Raw genomic sequence first — 2,979 nt, forward strand, 5'->3', positions numbered from 1 at the left:
CCCACCATGACCAGGTGTTTGTCCAGCCCCGGCCTGAATGTCTTACCAGCAGTGATCACCCATCACTCCTGCGAATGGATGTGAAAAGGCTCACTGGTCTCTGGGACACCTCCCTCCTTCCAGCTACGCCCGCTTTCTCCCTGCCTTCGGTTCAGAAGTTCAGTTACTGGGAATTAACCCGGCCCTGGCGCTCCGTGACCCTCCCAGTCAGAGCCCTGCCCTGGGAAGTGCACCTGGGGAGTGGGCGGTCAGCGATGCTGAGTGTATGCAATGGCAGGAGGAGAGCAGTAGGCGGCAGCACTGAGCCGCATTCATTCATTTTCACCCTAAGCAGGATCCTCGGACCCCCCAGGACTGTGGCCTTTGCATACTCCTCACTGGGCAGACAAGGATGCCCAGCTCCAGAATGGGGGCAGGTGCTCCAGAATCCTCACCTGGGGTTCCATCCGCCACATTGCTTCCACCAAGATTGGGCCATATTCTTTTTTTTTTTTTTTTTTGCGGTACGCGGGCCTCTCACTGTTGTGGCCTCTCCCGTTGCGGAGCACAGGCTCCGGACGCGCAGGCTCAGCGGCCATGGCTCACGGGCCCAGCCGCTCCGCGGCATGTGGGATCTTCCCGGACCGGGGCTCGAGCCCTTGTCCCCCCCATCGGCAGGCGGATTCTCAACCACTGCGCCACCAGGGAAGCCCTGGCCATATACTTGTACTTTGTGTGACCTCTTTGATGCCTTTAGGACATCCCCGTGGTGACCACTAAAAGTCCATTCTGGGCCCTGATTCACCTCTCTGCAGATGCAGGTCCAGCTGCACCTGTGCACCAATGCTGCAGCGATGGGGGCGGGGCTGGGCCAGGCTCGAGACTCTGCAGGGTGGACTTTGCTGTCGGGCTGGGGACGGGTTTGAGCGGCCGGGCTGGTGCTTGGGGTGCTGCCGGCCTTTGCAAGAGTGAAACCCCACTACTGCCCCCTGACGTCAGAGCCACTTCATTGATATCATCCCCGCTCGGTGACTGGTGTTCAAAGCCTGAAGAGCCATGGATTCTAGAAAGCTGGTGCTCACCTTTCCCACCTCTGCCTCTCCTCCCACACCCAGATCATCCCCAGGTCTGCCGTACCGCCTCCCCAGTGCTGTGCAAGCCAGTCTGCTACTCAAGACCTCAGCATCCTAACCCTAGGCCAGCCCCGCTCCTCTGCCGCCGAGCACCCGTCCTGAGATGCACTTGGACTTGGTACTTTGACCTGTTAAAAACCCTCATGCTCTCAGGCTCCAGTCAGACCCCCTAACCTGTCATGCCAAGCCCACTCCCATCTCCTACCACGCTCCAATTTTCTGCTCCAGCCACACTGTTTCCTGGACACTCTCCACTTTTCTTGCCTCTGTGCCTTTGGCCGAGCTGGGTCCCCTGCCTGGAGTGCCATCCTCCTCCAGTCTCCAGCCCCACCTCCTCCTGGCTCACCTCTGCTTGTCCTTTCAGACTCAGCTCAGACATGGCCTCCAGGAAACCCGGCCAACTCTCCTGCTTCAGCCCCCGCTGTGCTCCCAGCTCTGTTATCAGCGCGGCCCATTGGGTGCTGGTGGTCACCAGAACGTGATCCCCTAGAGTGGCAGGCAACTCTCACCCACGTCTGGGGAACCCAGGAGCAGAGATGACCGATTGTAAGCAGGGACCGTTCCTGCCTTTGACTGTCTTTCTTTTCACCACTGCTTCCCGAGATCTAATCAAACCAAGATCCCTGGCACTTCCGTTTAACCTTGTTCCATCAGCCCCATGGATGGAGAGCAGCTGCTTCGCATCTGCTGGAGTTTTAATATAAATGATGGACAGATTTTCCCTCTGTTAATGGCTAAAGAGCACCAGAAAGGAAGCGCGGCACCCCCTTCCCTGCATGGCGGGGGCCTGTGGATGGCACCTCCCCCAGACACCTGTTATAGTCACGGGGTCTCAGAAAGTGTGATTCCCCCAGGGGTGACTGGGGAGGACCCAGGAGGTGGGCTGGTGGCAGAGTCCATCGGGGGAGGGTCTCTAGGTTGACCCCTGATATCTCTAGGGTCTGATGCATCCTGAAGGGGGGCCCGGGATGGGCAGGGTGGCCTTCGCCCCAGCCTGCTTGTGAGCAGAGTCTCAGGCTGGGTTTCCCTTCCCCACGCACCCACCTACCTGCCCACACTTGGCCTTGGAGTCCAGCTTCTGCTGGGGGGTAGAGGTTGAAGAGGGTATGCCCTTTGCCCGGGCTTTTCTCCCCCTTCCCCAGGGCCCCAGTCTGCTTTGGGGCCGGGTTTGTAGACAGGTTTTCCTAACAGACCCGGGTGTGTAATCCCCAGGGGATGCACCAGGAGGCAGGCAATGTGAGGGCGTGGATCTGGACTGATGGAGATGTAACAAACTACCTTCTGACGTCTGGTAGGAGGGGCCACACTGAGGGGGTCGGGAGGGGGAAGGATAGGGTGGCCAGATCTAGCAAATAAAAACACATGCGAATATTGCACGGGACATACTTACACCAAAACGTTACTCGTTATTTACCTGAAATTCAAATTTATGAGGCTTCCTGTATTTTCTCTGGCAATCCTGGTGGAGACGTCTCCCTTGAAGTGGGTGGGCCTTCCCGGTGTCAATCAATCCGAAGCAGGTCCTCATTCAGGAGAAGGGGATTGGGAAACTGGGCCCAGGTACCAAGGTCGCTCCTCTTGGCTTTACTTTCTTGGGGTTTCGGGTCTTTGGCCAGCCTGGTGGTAGGAGAAGTGGCCTCTGTCCCATTGATGCCGAGCAGAGCTAGGCAGGGAGCCCATGAGCTGGGTGTTAATCTCTGGGTTTCCTTCCCCCTTGTTGGCCCCAAGCCTTTAGTCTGAGGGCTGAGAGCATACGGGGAGGGGCAGGGTGTGGTCCTCGAGGGGCAGCAGTACCCATGGAGGCCCGTAGATGGGTGTGGGAAGTGGGTCCCAGGGAACCGAGTTCACTTGGGAACCATTTCTCTTT

This window comes from Lipotes vexillifer, unplaced genomic scaffold, assembly GCF_000442215.2.
Source record: "Lipotes vexillifer unplaced genomic scaffold, Lipotes_vexillifer_v1.1 scaffold414, whole genome shotgun sequence".
NCBI classification, from domain to species: Eukaryota; Metazoa; Chordata; class Mammalia; order Artiodactyla; family Lipotidae; genus Lipotes; species Lipotes vexillifer.